The sequence below is a fragment of the Microtus oregoni genome, unplaced genomic scaffold (assembly GCF_018167655.1).
Source record: "Microtus oregoni isolate MIOR12 unplaced genomic scaffold, Mior012 000124F_ref0000388, whole genome shotgun sequence".
In the NCBI taxonomy this organism is placed as follows: domain Eukaryota; kingdom Metazoa; phylum Chordata; class Mammalia; order Rodentia; family Cricetidae; genus Microtus; species Microtus oregoni.
Window position 1 is genome coordinate 1,235,748 of NW_024544756.1, and position 21,905 is coordinate 1,257,652.

The 21,905-nt window shown below is 40.1% G+C and overlaps 1 protein-coding gene across 6 annotated transcripts in view; it reads left to right on the top strand.

Annotated features, from left to right (window-relative positions):
* The window catches only part of LOC121444429 (FERM and PDZ domain-containing protein 4), a 648,345-nt gene that overhangs the window by 273,878 nt on the left and 352,562 nt on the right, over positions 1-21,905 (top strand). Inside the window, exon 1 of one of the 6 annotated variants that reach the window (XM_041646239.1) lies at positions 10,872-11,141. The exons of the other annotated variants lie outside the window; for them this stretch is intronic. The gene's annotated coding sequence lies outside the window, so the exon portion shown is untranslated. Of the gene's footprint in view, positions 1-10,871; positions 11,142-21,905 lie in introns of those variants that run through there. 6 annotated transcript variants of the gene reach the window in all.

Genomic DNA, 21,905 nt, shown 5'->3' on the forward strand with positions numbered 1-21,905 from the left:
ATGCCAGTACAGTAAAGATTGCACCCATGTAAGGTCACTTTATTATGTGCCAGGAGCTACTGCCAGATCTGTACAGCAGTAGTTTCTGAAAAAGTTAAATGTGCCATATTTTGCTAAATGTTTTCACAATGACTGGCACATGAGATCAGTATCTACACTCCTGGGGACACGTAGGGTTCATTGTGAACAGAGTGGCCACATACTGCAAATACAAATACAGCATGCAGGATAAACATTACTTCTAGGTAAATAATTTTTGTACATACATGACCCATGCAGGATTTGGGACATAATATATATTTTTAAGCTATGTACAGACCCACAATATTTACTATTTTTCAGAAAATCACATTTAACTGAACATTCTGTTTAATCAAAAAACCCAAAATATTAATATATTAATAAGTGTGGAATGGTGTCTAAACGGAGATACTTTTGAAAGACTGGACTTACACTTCTTTTTAAAATGTGGTACTTTTTTGTGTGTAGGTATGTGTGTGTGTCTATGTCTGTACGTGTATCCGTGCCTCCTGTGTGTATGTGTGCATGTGCTCATGCTTGCCCAAGCACACTCACATGTGGAAAGCTAGAGACTGATGTCAGATGTTTTCCTCAATCATATCTATACCTTAGTTTATGTTTGGTAAATTTTTTTGTTTTTTGTTTGTTTTTACGAGGCTGGGTCAGGTTGTCCTGGAACTCACTCTGTAGCCCAGGCTGTCGTGGAACTCACAGAGAACCTCCCGCCTCTGCCTCCCCAGTTCTCAAACTAAAGGTGTGCACTACTGTGCCTGGTGTACCCCTTACTTTTTGAGACAAGATTTCTCACAGAACTAGGAGCTCACAGCCTGGGGGGGGACCTGCCTGTCTCTGCCACCAGTGCTGAGGTTAAAGGCATTCAGCTCCCCCCGGCTTTTTTGTGGGTGCTGGCAATCCAAATCAAGATCTTGTTTCTGAGCAGCAAGCATCTCCCCTTCTGGACCAACTCTCAGTTCTGCTATTTAGCAAATAATTATTTATCTGCTCACTATGTTGTGCTTATCTCAAGCAACCCTTGGCTTCACTAAATTTCCTGAGTTGGGGTTATATTAACAATAACTAAAAGCCACTTCCTAATGTTTGATATTTGCTAACTTCTAGTACTTGCCAGAAAACTGTCAGTGTTACTCTGGTTGTTCTCAATGTCCTCTGAACAGTAACATCACTAGGGATTACATAAAAGTAATCTTATCAAATATGGTGATTCAAACCTGGAATTCCAGTCCTAAGGCAGAGGACTGGCATGTGTCTGGGCTGTGCAGTGAGTTCCAGGCTAGCCTGACCTGTACAATCTGAGTCTACAAAACAAGCAAAAAAACAAAAGCAAACAGAACCAAAACCAAAAATAAAATGAAACTGATACATAAAGAGGGTTTCTTGCTTTTATGTTTTTGCTTGTTTGTCTTGTATTTTCAAGACAGTGTTTCTCTGTGTAGCCCTGGCTGTCCTGGAACTCCCTGGATGTAATTTCTACATGGCTTTACAGAAATTAGCCTGCCTCTGCCTCCCAAGGGCTGGGATTAAAGGTGTGCATCACCACTGCCGGGCTTGGTTTGTTTTAAAATCCTGATGCCCAGATGAAACTTGCTTCCCATTACATCAGGACTTCTCGGGTGGGCCAAGACCTTAAAGTTTTAAATGCATCTGCCATGATTCCATTACAGCAGCTGTGGGGAGACCTCCCAGCCAGGATAACAGGCTGAAACCTTGGTTGAGATGCAGTCATGTCATTCCCAGGGATTCAGCTACCATGTTCTTCCTCTGTGTCCTGCCATAGGCATCTCTTACTCTCCAGGGTAATAACAGTGTTTGGATCTCAGTAAATCTGTGAAGATCAAGTAGGCACGTTGCCTTCTCAGCTCAGACAGGGTGCTCCTTTGTTTTATGCCAGACTCTTTATTAACCAATTTTGTCATCATTCTTCAAAGTAGGCTGAGCTATGGGTTATAATGACATCATTCAGGGAAATAAAGGTATCTGTGTTGAAGTGAAGTATGATGGGACCTTACTGTCTTCCTGGTACTATGTTCAGGGAGGCAGAGTGTTGATGGAGTGATCCCTAATCATTTGGTGCCACCATGTTGTTATGATTTGGGTATAAAATATCCCTCATAGTGTCCAACTTATAGAGTGAAGCACTCGGTCCCCAGCTAGTGACAGTGTTTCCGGAGGCTGTGGATCCTTTGACATGCGGGACCTAGCTAGAGGAAGTAGGTTGCTGGAGGTGGACCTTGCTTCACATCCTGTTCTCTCTGGCTCCTGATCTACCAATAAGACAACAACCAACATTACACCCCTGCCACCACAGCTGAAAACACTTCTTGCTGCCTGTGACACCTTTCCAGGATGAATTAGCCCTCAAGCTGTGAATCACAATCTTTCCTCCCAAGTGGTTTAATGTCCGATGTCCAGTCACAGCCATGAGTAAAGGAACTAGCTTGGAAGCTTTTGAGAACTGTGAGAACATCTCCACGGCTTCCCTCAGGCTGCGGCCTCGCTCCGTGATCCCGCAGGTACAAGACAATTTCTTTACGGTTTAGTCTTCTTCAGGTAGACAGTGTATAATTTTGACTTGAACTTGTAAAATCAAGTGCGTAATCACAATATGCATGACTTCATGCTTTCATGGGGTGGGCTGACGCACACACTTTCCTCTGTTGCATGAGTGGAATTTTAACTGACTGCTTAGTGAAAAGGAAATAATTCGTTCTGCAGGCAGAATATTACATTTCACATGCTTTAACTTGGGTTTTTACAAATTCAAATTCCCCTATGACATTTCCTCCCCTCCCCCTTTTTTGCATTTTAATTATGATGGAGCCTTCAAGAGAGATCAGTCATTAAGCGATAATCAGAGGCTTGATTGCTTAAACTCTAACAAGTGTTTGCTCTTTAAAAACCCCAGTCCCAGATAATAAATGCTGCAAGTATATCAAAGTAAATGGCACATACTTTTCCTCTGTTTTGATCCAGATTTGTATCAATGTCTAGCTGCTAGTTTCATTTTTTTCTTTCTTTCCTTTTCTTTTTATTTGTATTCTTTTCCTTCCTTCTTTTCTCTTCCTTTCTTCCTTCCTCCCTCTTCCCTCCCTTTCTCTCTCTCTCTCTCTCGTTCTTTTTTTCTTTCTTTTTCTTCACCTCCTGGTTTCAATTGACCCTAAAAATACCTTTTGTGTCAAGCCCCACACAGAGAGAAGGAATTAGCTCCCACCTGACAATAGAATGGTATTATTTTCCAGCTAACAAAGCAAAGAAACCAGTGGGACAAATCATTTTGTAAATAATCCAAAGCTTAAACTATGTGGTCTACTGCTATGTTTAGAACTCCAGGGGAAACAAATCCCCCTCAGGGTAAAAATGATCCAATTAAATCTGAAGTCATCCACTCCAGAGCCGTTTTGTTTGAGTACCATTTTGGAGAGCAGTGTTGCTTTATCAGGGAAGAAAACAATGTCCACAAGGGTGGTAGCTTTTCAAAGGAGGAACAAAGGCTTCTGTGACCATTCTGTCACTTGGGTCACATCTGCCAGTTGGTTGTCCCTGAAAAGTGCATTACTGCTGTCAGGGGTTGCAGAAATCATTTGACCTCACTAGACTAACAAGGCCACGTTGTTCATTTATTTTTCCCTGAATTTTACCAAAGCCGTAAGCTCCATTCAGCTTTCTTTATAGCTGTGTGGATGCCCAAAGTAAAGGCTCTAGAGATACATGTACATGAATTGAATAATGAGGTTATTTATTATTTAATTAGTCTATGTATTTTGGTTTACTGGCAAAGGATCTCATCCTGTACCCCAGACTGCCTTTGAACTAGGTGTAGCCCAGGCTTGCCCTGAATTCTTGCCAACCCTCCCTTCTCCGCTTCCCAGGTGGTGTGAACCAGAATGGATTCAAATTTCAGACAGGCAGAGAGAATGTAAAGCAGACTATTCATCAATCTTTCTGCAACTTTGTGAATTTTTTCTGTGGATCAGTTTAGGAGTTGAGCTACCAACTCATAACGATGCGCCGTTACCTACACAGTTTTAGACTGAAGTTTGCGATTGGAGAGAAATGAGAGCTCTTCCATTGAGCCCCTAAATTAAAAAGACTTAATTTTCTTGAAACCTTTGTGATCTATATTAGAACAAACACTCACTAGTGAGCTGGGATGGAGGAGCTCCCTGATGTGGCCTGAGCCTCCGAGTCCTCGCTATCTACCCAGGTTTGCATGTTCTCCAACTGGGCGAGCTATGGACCTGAGGAGCAAAAGTGCTGGGACTCCCATCCACATGATTGTCCACAGAAATATTAAAACGTGATGTAAAATGAGGGGAGAACACAACTCAAGAAGAGAACAGCAACACCACATTTGGGAAAGATAAAATGCAACAGCACTGAAATCGGGTCAGGTATATAAACAGTGTCATAGGAGGGATGGGGACCTCATCTCCGTATAAGTCGCTGACATGTTAAGAGTTGATGGCTCTGAGTTTTCCTTAGGGATGGTATACACATTACTCAGGCAGCTTGAATATTCCTGTCATCCCACTGTGTCCCTACATTTCTCCTCTGCACCTGGTACCTCACTTCATTCTGCTTTGTGATCTACTTAACTATGCCATCTCTGAGTGTTCCCAGACTGAATCAATATGAATCCGTGTCTTTCTAGGCTCACTTTGCTGATTCACTGTGACATCCGTGGCTTGGGTCAGGATTTCCTTCCCTGTCAGTGATCCAGATGAATGGAAAACATGTGCAAAACAACAGGGCCACTTGCTGATATTTTGCTGTGAGACAAATTTCATCATTAATACTTTAGGCAAACCCACTAATCATCACACAGTGTTTCCAAGTCAAAAGTATGCTATGTCATGGTTAGAGTTTCTGCTTAGGGTTTAACCAGGCTGCAGTCAATGCACTGGCTGGGCTTAAGCATTCAGGTTACAGTGCTCATATGCAGTTCGTTACTTACCAGTTGGCAGATCTAGTTCCGTACACATGTAGAATTGAGGTCTGAATTCAGGCGATGGGTGCCCCTTCATCTCCAAGCCACCTACACTCAACTAAATTCTCATGCTTGACATTACCCTGACTTATTCTTCTGCCTTTTTTCCCCACCTTCAAGAGCTCTGGTGATTATTCTAGGGCCACCCAGGTAATCCAGAATAACCTCCCTATGGCAAGGTCAATTGATTGATATGCTAGATTATATCTGAACAGTTTCCTTTGCCATCTAAAAAAACCAAAGGCAAAACACCAGCTTGAGGGTTCTGAGGACCTGTATGGGCACAGCTCCAGCTGGCCTCTGTCAGGGAAAGAGCTCAGTGTGCACTGTGAGGGCTCAACCATCTTTGGCTATTCCTCAGACCCTTTCCCCAATGGATTTGGCCAGATAGGTATCAGCTGTTTTGAAACACTGGGAAGTTTCTGCTTTGTACAACCAAGAATTCCTGTGCAGTCTCATTTTTTGAAAAAATGAGGAAAAGCATCCTGAGTTCTATGGCCTTGAGCCCCGGCTGGTCTTGGAGGTGTGACCTGTTACTCATTCCCATATCACCCAACATGTTATACCGAGCACTGTCTATCAGAGCACTTTGGACATGCTTACATGCGATACCTGAATCCATTCATCCAGAGCATCATCCATTTGGGATTTTTGAGTTGATATTTTTATTCACTATTTCCTACCAGCTGCCTCTACATTCCCCCCAAAATGCTGGAACACATCATCCAATTGTCCCAGCTCACTGTGAGCAATCATAATTACAAAAACCTTGCTTCTCTTCTGAGAGAACTCAAGGGAACATTTGCCTGAATGTTTTCTACCCTAATCATAGGAGCTAACATATGCATCTGTTTCTCCTACATAAGCACTCATACTTCCCTGGCATATACTAATGGCCTCAAATGTCTGATCTATGTTTAGAAATCCTCTGGGTATACTTAGGTCTTGTGTTGAGTCTAAGACTCTACTAGAATTTATTTTTGATCTGTCAATTTACAAACTATTTATAAAATCTCTTAATCAGACATTTTTATCTTTCATTGACACTGTGATGAGATTTATGTAACTTAATACTTACTCCTATGCTATTAATCCTCTCTCTCTCTCTCTCTCTCTCTCTCTCTCTCTCTCTCTCTCTCTCTCTCTCTTCTTTTTCTGCATCCATATACAGTTTTTTAGTTCATGGAAGAGAAAGTGGCTATAGCTTCAAAGAGAAGGTGACAGAAAGAAATATTGCTGAGTAATTAAAAAAAAATGTTGGGGATGGTTTTGACATTGAAGAAACAGTTTGGTGGTTAGGAGCAGTGGCTCAACTTCCAGAGTACCCAAGTTTGATTCCCAGCACCCACACGATGGCTCACAGTCATCTGTAACTCCAGTTACAGTCCAGGGTTTCTGATGCCCTCTTTGGCCAATGTAGGCACCAGGCACATATATGGTGCACAGTTTTATATGAGGGCAAAACCCCATACATATGAAAATGAAATAAAATTTAAGAATAACTTTATACATATATATTTTAATCATATTCATAACCTTGCTGACTTCTCTGATGTTTGATTTTCGACTAGATATCTTTTTTTTATTAATATCTCTTTGTCTACCAGTAAATCATTTTTTTTAGCAGCTGAATCCAGGAAGACATTAGAGAGTTTCACGGAGCTGAAGAGTTACATGTGGAAGATTTGGTCATATGGAATACCTTTCCTTTATCACTCATGGTTTATTGGGTTAATTAGCATCCACAAATTACAGTGCATTTCTATTATGATTAGGCTTTTTATTTTTTGAAGCGATTTTAAATTTAAATATATTTTGATCATATTTCTCCCTATCATCAAGACTTACAGATGTCATCTCCCTTCCTACTCACCAATCTTTATATTCTTTCCCAAGAAACAAAGACCCAGTACAGCAACAACAGTGACAAAAAAACCCCAAAAACCAAGAAAACAAAATAAAGCATCATCCTTCCAAAAAACTCACCAAGCTGTGACCAATAAAATCGTACACAAAAAAACCCAAAAAATCCTGTGGACCCCATAATATGTTAGCAAACTACTTTATTTTCTTATTGGAGAAAATTGATTTTCCCTTTCCCAGCAGGTATAAATGACAGTTCATTTGGTAACCTTTACCATAGTGGCTAAGTTTTCTTTCATTCATTCATTCATTCATTCATTTTTTTTAAAAAAAGATAATAAAATGTAATAAGAGAAAACAAAATCTATCACATTGAAATTGGACAAGACAAACCAATAGAAGGAAAAGGGCCCACGAGAAGGTTCACTTACACAGGAGTCCAATGTGAACACTAAACTGGAAACCATAATATATACAGACCCAGGCAGGCCCCATGCATGCTGCTTCAGCCTCTGTGACTGAGCCTTGCTCAGCTGATTTAGAGAGCCTTATTTTCTTGGTACCCTCCATGCCCTCCGACTCTTACATTCTATATTACATTCTTCCACTTCTGCAGGGTTTCCTGAGCCTTGAGAGGAGGGATTTGATAGAGACATCCCATTTAGGTCGGAGTATTCCAAGGTCTCTCACTCTCCACATAATTTCTGGCTGTGGGTCTCTTTACTTGTTCCCATTTAATGCTAGAGGAAGCCTCTCTGATGATGGCTGAACAAGGAATTGATCTATGAGTATAGCAGAATATCATTAGGGGTCATTTTTATCACTATATTTTTTTTCTTTATTTAGATCAATATTATTTGGTTTTACCCTAGGGTCCTGGGCTATCTAGTCTCAGGTTATTGATGACCCAAGCAATGCCAAACATGAGTTTGATCTCGTAAAGTAATGCTGAAGTCAAATCAGATATTGGTTGGTTACTTCTACAGGCTTTGTGCCACTATTACACTAGAATATCTTACAGGTAGTACACCATTGTATATAAAAGGTTTATGGCTATCTTGGTGTTTATGTTTCTCTTTTGAGATCATGCAGAGTACCTTCCTCTACCAAGGATGCTGGAACATAAGGGTGGAGGTTCTGTGTAAATATCAGCCAGATATCTCCATGTTCAATGAGTTGTATAGGTGCTGTTTCGGTAATGGGGCCTTACTGTCAGTTTGTGGAGAGCAACCTATAGTCTTTGAAACAGGCTGGGTGTTCGGGAAATTGCATGGGAACTCTTTGACCAATAACTTGATTATATGTAACAGAATTTTGGTACTGGAAGTTTCTACCATATTAGGTCCTTTAATTTTGACTGTCTTTCCCTGTATTCGCTCCTACAATCCCCTCTTCTCTCCCTCTCCCTGCTTGATCCTCCCATTACAACTCCCTTTCATCCATACCTATATATTTTATTTCTATTTCCTAGCAACATCTATATGATGGTTAGTTTGAATTGTCAACTTTACACAATCTAGAATCACATGGAAAGAGAGTCTCAAAGAGAGATCGTCTCGGTCAGTTGGCCTGTGAGAGATTTTCTCAATTATGTCATTTGTGGTAGGAAGTCCTACTCTGAACGTGAGCAGCGCCATTTTATATGCATGGCTCTGAACAAGCAAGGAGAGAGCCATCTGGGTACTGGCAAAAAAGCATGAGCCCATTCTTTCTCTGCTCTTTTATTCTGCATATGACTAGCTATTTTAAGTTACTTCCGCCATGATATCTCTGCCATGATAGACTGCCACCTGGAATTGTGAACTGCAAAACCCTTATCTTCCTTTAAATATATTTTGTCAGAGTATCTTATCATAGCATTTTATCATATCATATCATAGTATTTTATCAACATGAAGGATGAACTTAGGACAATTTCGTGCATCATTCTCTTGCGAGGGTTCTGAGTAAGTTTGCATTCACTTGAGTACGGTAAGCCAAATGCTTCCTTTAAACATTTGTGTGTATGTGTGTATGTATGTATGTATGTATGTGTGTGTGTGAGAGAGAGAAAGAGAGAGAGAGAGAGAGAGAGAGAGAGAGAGAGAGAGAGAGAGAGAGAGAGAGAGAGATGAAAACTCTCAGAGGACAGTTTTCAGGAGTTGGTTCTCTCTGCTATGAACTCTAGGGTCTATACTCAAATTTTGAGGTCTTTCACCAAGCATCTGCTCTCTGAGTCATTTTTTCAGTCTGACAATAGTTTCTTGACCTGCAGAACAAAGCAGAATCTTTGGACCAGTTGTAGAGCAATGGTAAGATAATAGAAACCACCATAGCAATGGACTCTACAATTCAATGTGCTACAAAGGAGGAGAAAATGTAAAACTACACGTACCAAGATAGCTGTTTTCCCTTGCTGCTGCAAATAGGTCTTTATTTTTTTCTTTTGAAAACAATCTTATTTTATGTACCAATCCCAATTCTCCCCCTCCCATCCTCCCACTCCCCCCATCTTCTCCCCATGCCCCATTCACTCCTCAGAGAGTGTGAGGCTTCCCATGGGGAGTCAACAAAGTCTATCCCATCATTTGAGGCAGGACCAAGGCCCTCCTATCTGTACCTAGGCTGAGCAAGGTATCCCTCCATAGGAAATGGGCTCCAAAGAGCCAGTTCATATACTAGAGATAAATATTGGTTCCACTGCCAGTGTCCCCACAAACTATCCAAGTCACACAACTGTCACCCACATTCAGAGGGCCTAGTTCAATTTTTTGCAGCTTCCCCAGCTGTCAGTCTGGAGTCAGTAGGCTCCCACTTGCTAGGGTCAGCTGTCACTGTGGATTTCTCAACAATGGTCTTGGCCCCTTTGATTATCATATCACTCCTCCCTGTCTATAACTAGACCCTAGGAGTTTGACCCAGTGCTTAGCTGTGGATCTCTGCAACTACTTCTGTCATTTACTGTAGGAAGGTTCTATGATGACAATTAAGGTAGTCATTGATCTGAAGCTACTGCCACATGTATCTGGGTGACCACTTGCTATATTTTCATATAAGATCACATACTTTTAGACAACTTGTTTTTATGAAGGTTCTATTTAATGTTGTATGTCAAAAATGAATGAAAGCCAAGGTGCCTTATTTTTTCTCAATCTGTTTTTAATAAAGGAGCAAAAAGCACTTCCTCCTCGGCATAAAGGTGCCATTCCACAGGGCCCTGGCAATCATTCTCTCTGTCTGAAAAGTCGCTGATGGAAAGATGGAAGCGATGCATAGCGGTCAGCTCACTCCAAAGAGGGTTCCCAATCTTCTCCCTGGGAACAGATGGCAGCTTTTGGAAAGTGCTTCCCTCAATATGTAACAATCACAACATTTGAGGTGTGTGTGTGTGTGTGTGTGTGTGTGTGTGTGTGTGTGTGAATGTGTTCAGAAAGCATTCGCTTGATGTCGCAGTGCTCAAGAAGGCATGGTGCAATGTAAGCTAGCCCTGTAATAATAGCTCCTGGGAATGCAGAGGGTGGCTCGGCATTAGGCATTCTCCTCGTGTTTCACATAAATGCATCCTGTTCTCAGGAGCTGACGAGCGCAGTGCACTTGCCCTGGCTCATTCAAATTGAATGTTGGTAAAAGGAGAGTCCTGAGCAAACAGAACACTTTGGCATCATTGAAGGCAGGAGCAAGGTTAAGCTGTCGGCCTCATTCTCTGCTTGTTATTGGATGTTTATTTGCTGGCCTCACTGCCCTCCTCAGGTATGTTACTGAGGTACTGATGGGGTGACCAATGCCTGCCAGGTCCAGGTGCCTGTACAATTTAGCTTGAGGGCTGTGGGTTAGTAAAGTTCCAGACTTTGGATATTGTCCCGCAGTCTGCCTTGAATAATGTTTTGCTGGAAGAGAAAGCTCCTCCACGGAGGCAGCTTGTCTTGTATTTTCCTTTTGTTCTTTTTTCAATGCTGCAGCTTTAACTTTGTCACAGTAAGCAGAAGGAGAGGGAGTGAGCGGAGAGCTTTCTGCAGCCCACTTTTTCCATTAGTTTGAAAAGGAGGAGAGTGGCAGCGGCAGCAGCCAGTGCTCGCTGCCCTGCTAGTTCTGTGCTGTGAGGAATAAAGACACTGTAAGGCAGTGAAACTGAACATAGCCCATTCATCCATACTGCATTGAGCGATTGCATGGAGAGGAGTCAAATGCCACTTGGGGGTGAAGAGCACGCATCATCTTGCATTCCTGCTGGATATGACAGGAAGGACCCTTAACAGACTCCAGTAATTTAAAGGTAAGCCATGATATATGCTATCTGTGGGTACATAAATTCTAAAGGGAATTGCACGGGAGAGGACAGAGTTACCTCTTAATTTGGAGAATGATATGTTGCTTAGATTTTCTGAGTCAGTGCATTGATAGCAGAAAGGAAGAGGTTTTGCTCCGCCCCTCACTTTCAGCATAATCTGCAAGTTATTTCTCTATAGCGCTATATGTTTTCTCAGCTTCAAGTTCCCAAAACATTCTTGTCTTTCTTCGTCCTGGAATGGGTGTGTTCTCAGTGGGAGTCGTGGTAGAAACTTTAGATCACACGAATGAGTAAATCTGCTCTTTCTTGCCTGGGTGCTTTTCAAGGTGTAATCTCACCATCAGAATCAATCAGTGGCTTGAAATAGAATTTTCGTTTATTTACTTTTTCTAAATCTAGTAAACTGTGGCTTTCAAGGTCACAAGACTAATAGAAATGTCACATTTGTCTTGATCTTTTCTAAACACACATGCTTACCAGCATCTCTTCTGGAAGGATCCAGAGGAGAGAGGGATGCTCTAAGTTAAACCGTGTCTTATACCTAGTGAAATGTAGGACTATCTCTTGTAAAAGGTTTCACATGGGCTATGTTTAAATTAAAGCTCTGGTGTAGGCAGTGTCTTCTGCTGACATGTATTCCATACAAGGAGTTGATGGTTTTTTTGTGACTATAAATTTAACTAATTCCTAGTAAATCTCTTGTCTAGGGCTCTGAGATCGTTTACAAGCTGCATTAAAAATAGAAGGACACATTTTTTTAATTCATCCAGCTATTGGATTTGCCCTCAGGGAGCTGGAATGAAGAGGAAAATAGCAGTCTGTTGTTTCTCCTAAAGCATTGGTATAAGTGGTGGTTTAAAAGTTAGTCTGCTACGTTTGGGGGATATTTCCTTTTATCACCTTATACAACCAAGTTTACTGAATATCTACTTCAATGATCAAGTTGAGTAGATTGGTAATGGTAGTTGATGATGTTATCAAGACATAACTAATGTGCACCCATTAGATATACGCCTTTCATTTATTGATCCATACATGTATCTTTCAGAATATTTTTTTTAAAAAAAGTTAGACTGGGAGGTGGATAATTTGTCAACAACAGAGATCACAAGACTTGGAGTAGCATCAAATATTCGTGGTATAGAAATATTGGTTGTCAAAGACCAGAGGAATTCTCAAGTGTGTGTTGTTCAATAGTGTTTCACTTTGGAGACAACACTGGAGATTACGTGGACATTCATCAAAGCATGACATGTAGATTCTTATTTCTGCACCATAAACTGTATATCTCATCTGAGCATGTGAACACAGGGGACAGCACCAAAATTTTGGAAGAGAAAATGCAAACTTCCCTGAGACGCTTGCTACTGGAAATGACAGTTACTCATCAATTCCATGTTGTAACTAGGGGCCAACTGGATGATGACTTGATAAGAAATACAGTATAGACTTATGACAAAATCTTTTCTTTGAGCCTAGAGATTAGAAAGATGTGTGTGTGTGTGTGTGTGTGTGTGCGTGTGTGTGTGTGTGTCAGTCTCTGTCTCTCTCTGTTCCTTATAATTTCTTGTTTATTTTTTTGTGAATTATAAAGGCACACATATGCAGTTCATTGGCATTTTAATAGTAGGATGTCAAAGTAAAAAGCAAATACATAAAATGTATCTCTTCAGGAACACAACCTTATCTAGTATATATTGAGCCGAACTCTGAAGTTGAAAAGGGCAAGCTGTAAGTTCCTAACATCAGAGGATGCAACCCAGTTCTTCTTTATGTTAAACTGCAATCTAAATCTGACTGTCATCTTACCTTTCATCAGAGAATGTACATCTTTGTAACAGTAAAAAAGAGAGAAAAGATGCAATTTTGTTTGTGTCCTGTGAACCATTTAGCTTAGGATAAAGCAAGTGCTCGGCTCAGACAAGAAAGTTTCCTAGAGTCTTAATGGGACTAAAATTGCAATACTTCTTTCCTTGAGCACCCAGCTTATTTTAGTAGCTAAAAAGAAGTCTGCCACAAAGCAAATCAGGGGCCAGTTGTGCCTGACTTCATTCCTACCATAATTTATTAAGCAATTGTGATAGCTCACATTTGCAGAGTGCCTCTTTTGAAGAGCTCAGAGTGTTTCTTGTACCTTATCTAATTATCAGCATGCCAGAAGGAAAGAGAGTGTACACTGTCTCCAGTGAGCAGCAAAAATTATGAAAAGACAGGAGGTAAAGTGATTTTTTTTCAAGATGACTCAGAAAAATTCTGGAACATAGCTGACACATGACTTCAGATGAGGCTGGGGCCTTTGTCCCTTGGACCCCCTTATCTCTACTTACCAGTGGGCTCTCACCATGTGTATTGGGTTTCTCAGCTGTTTTCTCCTAACTTCAAGGACCCTATCCCAACACTTGGGTGATAGGATTCCATAACCTGCCCTGACATCTCCAATAATCCTCTGCAGTGAAAGTAATGTCATGGAATTAGTCAAAGACACTCAAAATCATTCCAACTGATAAAGAAAGCAAAAAGACATAGATATCCCCCAAATTTATACTTTGAACCCTTTCTATCTGAAAGTCTGTCAGCTGTGCAAGAGGATGTCAGGATGTTGTTTTGAATCCTTGGCAATGAACTCATGACAGAACACCCTTTCATTATCCCATCAGCTCTTAGGCCTTGAAACAGGACTAGCTTGATCAAAGTTGAATTAAATTTATTAAGAAATTAGAAAGAAGAGCATCCACATACTCACAGAGACTTGCTCATTCTCTTTTCACTAAATTAAGTGCTTATTTTAAATTCCATTATGTCTCAGTTCCAAAAGGAAAAGGATTTCACATAAATGGCAGTTAGCTAATAGACATGAAAACAATTACAATCTAGCTTCTTGGTTTTTCTTTTCCTTTTAATATATTTTAATTTGTATTATAAGGGGGTAAATCAGTCTATTTTATGCAAAACTATGCTGTCCTTCAAAGCTATGTTCCGTTACTTTCCCCCTTTTCCTGCTTCCCTGGTAACCTCCTTTATTATCCACTTTCCCTTCTGCATTCTAGGAAGCAAAAATGAGAGAAAATATTTCATTTGTTTTTCTGTGATAAACTTAGTTTGCATAATACCATTATTTCCAGTTTTGCCTATTTTCCTGTAAAAGACATTTTTTCATTCCTCTGCTGATGCACACCCAGGCTAGTTCTATTGCTTAGGTACTCTGTATAAGGCTACAATATGCAGTCATATACAAGGATCTTTGGGATTTGTTGACTTGAGTCTTTAGTATAGTCTCTTATTTAGATACGTGAGCATTCTCTAAGCCTTGAGACTTTCCTGCACATGGTCAGATCCTAACCACATTTTTAATGCCCAGAGGGAAGACTTGGACAGATGCAGCCTATAGGTAAACTCATCTGTAAGAACACCTTAGCTGATTATGCTACTTGGCAACCTTTCCCACATGGTGGTGTTATTTAAACTCTTTTCTATAGCCCTTCCTCAAAGAAGATTACAAGTTTGAGGGCAGTACTGAGTTCATATTATTAAGGAAAAAATTATTAAGGAAAAAAAAAACCTCTTAGTGAGTAAGATGCTACAGTAAATTTCTGAAAAACCACTCTCTTGGTGTATACACAGAATTATTCCCAAAGATGTATAGCATGATTGTCATTCTTACAAATTTACAGTGAGAGTCGTTTAGCGACAACATTCCTCATAAATAAAAGAATGCATTGAATTAGGGGCTCTCAATCAGAGGTGATTTTGTCGTTCTATCTGGTGGGGATGTTATTGGCATCTAGTGGTTTAACGGCGAGAATGACACACAATGCCTAACTGTACAGGATCATCCCACCATGACTGACACCACATCTTAACAGTGCTGAGATGGAACATCTAATTTCAAATAAAACCCAGAACTTGTTATTTTACAGTGAGTTACTTGTTATTCTCTCCACTGAACTGTGTGCTCTTGGTAGCAGAAATTAATCTTGCTCACATTTGTGTAGTCTGAGTTCAGCAACATACTTGACATATATTAGACCAGTGATTCTCAACCTGTGGGTTATAACCTCATTTGGGGGTTGAATGACCCTTTCAAAGGGGTTGCCTAAAACCATCAGAAAACACGAATATTTACATAAGATTCATAATAGTAGCAAAATGACAGTTATGAAGTAGCAATGAAAATAATTGTATGGTTGGGGTCACCTCAACATGAGGAACTGTCTTAAAGTGGGTGCAGCATCAGGAAGGTTGTGAACCACTTTATTAGACTTTTAATAACGGATAGCTGAATTGATGAATGTTAATGATCCCAGGAAGGTGCCCCAGTATCATCTTTGGAACAACATTATAATTAGAAATTGCATTTCTAATCAAGGGCCTGACATTAAATAATCAATAAGGTCAATGACAAGTTCCAGAAGCACATCAGTTGTGTCTTTATTTAAGAAGTCTCCTGGGTCTTGTGGCATAAAATGGTAGCAAAGAAGGGCACGTAAAAGGTCATTCAGCTCAATCTCATAAATTTGAAGAGAAGCTACTGAAATCCAGGGAGGCCCAATGACCAGCATAAGTTCTCACAGTTCAGTTGCAAAACTTGGGAGTAGAATTGTTTTGACTCAGAGTTTTAACATGTCATATGGAGATATTAAGCTGGGTCCAAGTCAGTCTTAAAGAGGCACAGAGTGCATTGCCATTATAGAGGGCATCACCCTAATACAGAGTTGAATCTTATAAGAATCATGTTTATGCTGTCATACAATTTCACTGTAAATCTAGGCCACGAAGAAACTGTGTTTGATAAATCCTTGTATTCTGCAAAAGAAAGGAGAGAAGACATCTGAGATTTGGGGCTGTGCCTATAACCATAGTGCTGGGACGTGACACTCCCTACTCTGTATTCCCCTTCACTGTGAGAATTGGTTCAGTCCACCTTTCTTAGTGCTGGAACCAAATACCTGAAAAGAAAGAGCTTTAGTGAGCTAGGGCCAATTATGGCTCACTATTGCTGGGAAAACTATAGCCCTTCTTGTGAGGGAAGGCATGGTGGCAGGAGGGTGAGGCAGGTGGTCACCGGCATTAAAAGGCAGACAGGAAGTGCGACTAAACTATAAAACATCAAGGCCTTCTCCCAGTGATCCACTTCCTCTAATGGGGATCAAATGCCTAAGGTCCCACAGCCTTCTCAAACATCACCAACAGCTGGGGATCAAGTCCTTAAACGAATGAGCCTAGGAGGGGCCTTTCACTTTTCAACCACAAGAGTGTTTCCCAAATGGAATGTTAGTGGAAAGTGTGTTTGCACAGTCAGATAACTTTAGCAGCGCAAGAGTAGACTGAGATAAACAAACCTGCTTGCCAAAGGACATCTCTGGACTTTCCATACATGTGGTGTGGTTCTCTGAGAGACAGAGAGAGAGAGAGAGAAATTGCTCTGCTTTTGTAAAACTTAATAATTGAGAGCTCATTTATATTAGGCAGCAGCATTCTGCTGAATGTACTGATAAGATCACTAGGCCTCTTTTTCAGTCGTTTAAGTAGTGAAAAACCACATCTCTGCTTCGGTTTCAGAGGGAGTTTTAGAAAGACAATTGGATGACCTTGCCCCCACACACCGCCCAAGATGTCTTTTGAAAAAACGTTCTTAAGTAGTTTGAATCAGGGTGTTCTATTAGGCATTCAGTCTCCCTATGAATATCACAGCTTCACTGTCTTTGGGGGTTTGTTTGTTTGCATTGTTTTTTTTTTGTGCTGTTGCCACTTTTTAGAAATTGGTACAAAAGCATTGTTGAGTAGAAACACTGAACTCAAAGTTACTAACACTCTTTGTTAGCAACAATATTGCATAAGGTCTTCAAGATCTTAAGTAGAACATTTCAACAGAAGCAAGTGAAAAGGCGGGACTAGGTACTTCAATAACTATCCCAACCTGGGTAAGGAAAGCCTACATAGGGGGGAGCCTAGGCAGTTTGGATGCTCACCTTACTAGACCTGGATGGAGGGGGGCGGTCCTTGGACTCCCCACAGGTCAGGGAACCCTGACTGCTCTTTGAGCTGATGAGGGAGGGGGACTTGATTGGGGGAGGGGGAGGGAAATGGGAGGCGGTGGCGGGGAGGAGGCAGAAATCCTTAATAAATAAATAAATTAAAAAAAAAAAAAGAAACCAAGTTCCTTTCAGCCTTGCTGCCTGGTGATTCTAATTACCTAAAAATTCAGACAAAAGACCAATATTTTGATTGTCTTGAATTTATACGAAAATTATTCTCTAAGAAACTGACAAAACATTGTCACTTATAAAATCTTCACATACAAAAATGCATACATTTCACAAATATTTATATAGAAAAAAACTTAGGTACATCGTTTAAAGACATTAATATGTAATTAGCAACAGTGAAAAAGAAATTAAACCAAGAAGAAGGTTGGCAGAGTTACACCACCAGATATATATCTTCATTGTAAGCTGCAACAAGAAGACCAGAGTGGGGTTGGGGTGGAGATGAGCTAGAACTTCAGACAAATGAATCAAAGAGTAATTTTTTGTTCTAAATGCAGCCCAAGGCCTTTAACCTAATTCAGGGTACAGTCTTTGTAAACAAGAATGTGCACAAATAATTAGCACTCTGCATTCAGGTGAACTTTATTTTTTAATGCTTTATAAAGAATACCATTCAAAATTTCCACTTCCTGCCCGCCTCCCATTTTCCTCCCTCTCCCCCACTCCCCCTCCCCCTCCCCCTGCAGTCCAAAGAGAGGGCAGGGTAGCCTGCCCTGTGGGAATTCCAAGGCCCTCCTCCTTCCATCCAGGCTTAGGAAGGTGTGCATCCACATAGACTAGCATCCCTAAAAGCCAGTACATGCAGTAGAGACAAATCCCAGTGCCATTATCATTGGCTTCTCAGTCTGCCCCAATTGGGAGCCACATTCAGAGAGTCCAGTTTGATCGCATGCTCATTCAGTCCCAGTCCCCATGCTCGTTCAGGTCCAGTCCAGCTGGCTTTGGTGAGCTCCCATTAGATCAGGCACACTGTCTCCGTGGGTGGACCAACCCCTCGCGGCCCTGACTTTCTTGTTCATATTCTCCCTCCTTCTGCTCTTCAACTGGACCTTGGGAGCTCAGAGAGGTGAACGTTAACATGGTTTACCTCTTCCATTTTTTCTCACTGAACTTGATGATTTTCAAATTCTCTAGCGTCAAAGCCTTACTTGGAAAATCAGATGAAGAATACTTATTTTTGCTTCATCATTAAAAACAAACCCCAAATGATGCAAAGTATAACAGAGCATCTAGTAGGACCTCGGTGCAGCTGAAAGTGCCACCGAATGAAGTGACTCTTCCAAGTGATGAGGGAAAACGTTGTAAAGAGAAGAGCTTGTGAGAGTTGGTACCCAAGTGAGCATGACACAGTGTATAGACCGGATGAATGAAAGCACCCCGATGAACCACCAAGGAGAAAGTACGTGGGCAGAGGCTTACGAAGGCCATTTACTAATTCTTCTGGTTGAGTCATATGTCTGATACATTGGCTCCTCTCAGCATTCTGGAGTCTCTGGATCCTCTCAGAATTGATGCATCATGGAAAACTACTTATTCATTTGGTGCATCCTTTCTCTACTCCATTTGATTTCAGGAAATAGAAAGGATAGAAAGGGGCAGGATAAGTTACTTGGGGCTTTGTTGTTGCACTGTAGCTAAAACATTGTCATCTTCACAAAAAAAAATATGCTGATAGTTTTTGTATGCCACAGAATATAAAGAGGTTACTTTGACATGGAAGAATAGAAGGACAAAGCAGAACTCACGAGACAAAAGGCTCTCATCAAATTGCATTAATGGAGACAGAGATAAGTAAATGGAAAGAAGAGGAAATATGTCACAGAAAAGTGCCTGAGCTATTCTGATAGGATGGAATTGGGTAAAGGAAGGAAGCCCTAAATAATTATTATAGTTTGTTTTTTTTCTAATTATCTAGGACAGCAGAAAAAAAAAGGTTTGCTGAACATTCAGAATTTATACTAGGAAAAGGAAAAATCATGCCATTATTGACAAAGAAAGCAAATAAGAAAGCTTAAAAATTATTAAAGGCAGTTTTTCCTTCTTTTCTCCTCATCTTCTTTTCCTTGAGACAGGGTTTCTCTGCATAGCTCTGCCTGTCCTGGAACTCACTCTGTAGACCAGGTTGGGCTCAAACTCACAGAGATCTGCCTGGCTCTGCCTCCCAAATGCTGGGTTTAAAGGTGTGCGCCACCACTGCCTAACAAGCTGTTTTTCTGTACTGAATTTAGTGTCAATTTTGTGTTCATGAAGTTGTTCTATGCTAGTAACTACCGGATTTGGAAGATTATAAAGCAAAAACAGAAGCTATCCTTTCTTTGTTCCTATGTGACAGGGATGTGTAATCATGCCAGCAAGTGTCTTAGTAACAAAATTTTCAAATGAAACTTTAATAAATATTTTTCACTTTTTAAAAATCTCTTTAATCACACAAATATCCCTAGGGACTCGGGTACATAAAACTTAGGTTAACGTCATTTTGGCCAGACCTAATGATTAAAAGCTATTCGTTTCTACTTTACCACATTAAATCTAAGCCTTTAGAAAAATTCTGAGACAGATTAAATAATGTGAAAGCAACTGCTTGAAAGAGGCACAATGGAACACGAGGCTTATTGATTATAAAGGGAAATGAATCTCACTCCCAGGCAGGAAGGAACATTATGTGTATGAAGAAAGCTTTTTAATAAGGTCTAATGATTTAAGAGAGAAGTTTAAATCAGGTAAATAAGAAAAACATAATTAAAATAAATTTATCATGTAAAAGCATCTTTTTGGAAATCCTTCTTATTTATGAGATTTAATGCAAATTATATTAATAAAGTTACTGTTTCTCATTTGCTGTACTTGTATGAGTTTCAGAAATTTCTTTCTATTTTTTTAAGTCTCCGAGGACTAGATGTATAAAATAGCACGATAAAAAAAAATAAAGTCTGAGAATTGGGTCTACAGCTCAGTGTTTAATTGCTAGCCTTACATATATGAGGCTTTCCAGTGCCGGAAAACCCCACCACATGAGAAAAACAGATAATATTTTTGAGACATAAATTATTTCCTACCCTTTTCTCTTCCTCTACTCTTCCCCACGGCCACCACAGTTTTGTCTTGGTTGTGGCTTTAGTACATATGATAACCAGTGGGCATGTCTGTGTAAGTTTGCATTGACCTCCTAGGTGGCCATTGCTGGCATTACTTTACTTCTGGAATATAGAAGTTTTGGTGGGGCAGAGCTAAGTAATTCACTAATTCACTGAAATGATATACACTAGTACAAATAATGTACTATTGCTTAGAAGACATGGTATTTTGAGTGACAAAATGTGTACACCTCATAATTCCATCTTTCTGAAGATTGAAGACAGGTGCTATTAATCCAGTGTGTTGCTAAAATCAGAGGACGGGTTACTTCTGAGGTTCAGTAAGGAAAGCATCTGAGGGAAATTTATGAAGGCCACATATATTCTACAGGCACATGCATACATTTCACATGGCCAAATACATATCTATACACATAAAGAACTTCATTGCATTTGTTATACTTTAATCAACAAGCTTATAAACCCATTTATATATTTAAATACAAATTGTATTCTATAAAATTCAATAATTGCAATATGAGCATCATGCACGCAGTCACATTCTCATAATTCCCACATTCCCACAGTTGGGAGGCAGAGGCAGGAGGATTATCACAAGTTCAGGGGAAATCTGGTCTACTTAGTAAATTTCAGACCAGAAAAAGCTACAAACCAAGAATTTGCCCTGCCCTTCATAATAAAAAAGGAAAAAGAAGCAGCCTCTTACCAAGACAATGGAAATCAATATGTTAAAGAGACATCTTTACCCCCATGGATAATTCAGCTTGAGTTAAAGCAGTCAAATTAATTGAGAAGATCATTAATAGATGAGTAAGGGGATATAAAGAAAATGTGGTGTTTATTCACAGTGGAATGTGACCCAGCTTTTTAAAAGAAAGACATCCTGTTAACAGCTTCAATGGTGGCAATTACCACATCAGTTTGTTTTAATTATTCTATGTTATATTAAAATCATAAAATCACTTTATACTCTATTAATATATGTAAAAACTATGGAAGATACCTTCTACTAAATGAATAGAAGTGTTGGCTGCTTGAGCAAGAAAGGATCTCTGATGTGTGAAAACACTATTATATATTATCAATGGCAGTGGAGATGCTTGAAAACACTTAGCAAGCTGGGTCTCATTATATATATTTTCTAAGTTATTAATCATAAGGCTCATACCTTATGCAGTCTCATGGATTTCCGTTGAGAATCAACTATTCTTTGAAACTCTACTGTGTACATCCAAGCTGAGACTTAATTCTAGATTCATTTGATATGATCCCATACGAATCAAAGGAACTGTGGTTAGGGAAGAAGTCAAACCGGAAACGGATTTTGATAAAGGACTGGCTTGGTGTCCACCAAGGTCCTAATTCTTTGTTCATGGTGGCTACAGATCTAGAAGCAAGGTCTGACAAAGCTACTTTAATCACTTGATTCTGGATCTAGGATAAGTCACTCTAATGGCATGATAAACTTTTAGGGGCCAATAACTGTATTTTGCGTACCTTTTACAAATCCTCTCCTGTTTTCTTTCTGCTCGCACCGTTTTGATTGCAGCATCTTGGGTGGTGATATTTTGTGTATGTATCTATCTATGCTTTTTTATTTAAATCAT